This window comes from Propithecus coquereli, unplaced genomic scaffold (assembly GCF_000956105.1).
Source record: "Propithecus coquereli isolate 6110/MARCELLA unplaced genomic scaffold, Pcoq_1.0 Scaffold67, whole genome shotgun sequence".
NCBI lineage: Eukaryota > Metazoa > Chordata > Mammalia > Primates > Indriidae > Propithecus > Propithecus coquereli.
Window position 1 is genome coordinate 3,922,453 of NW_012152729.1, and position 350 is coordinate 3,922,802.

A 350-nucleotide genomic window follows, 5' to 3' on the forward strand; every position below is an offset into this window, starting at 1 on the left:
AATAGAAAGAAATTAGCTGGACAACTAAAAATATGTAGAAAAAATTAGCTGGGCATGGTGGCGCATGCCTGTAGTCCCAGCTACTTAGGAGGCTGAGGCAGAAGGATTGCTTGAGCCCAGGAGTCTGAGGTTGCTGTGAGCTAGGCTGATGCCACGGCACTCAGGCAATGGAGTGAGACTCTGTCTCAAAAAAAAAATAAAATAAATAAATTAATTAATTAATTAAAAATAAAAAAATAAAAATAAATAAAATGCTTTTCCTACAATAACCCTTTCAACTCTCACTACAACCCTGTGAAATAAGTATAATACTATTATTAATAGTATGCTAATTTTACTGATGGAGAAAC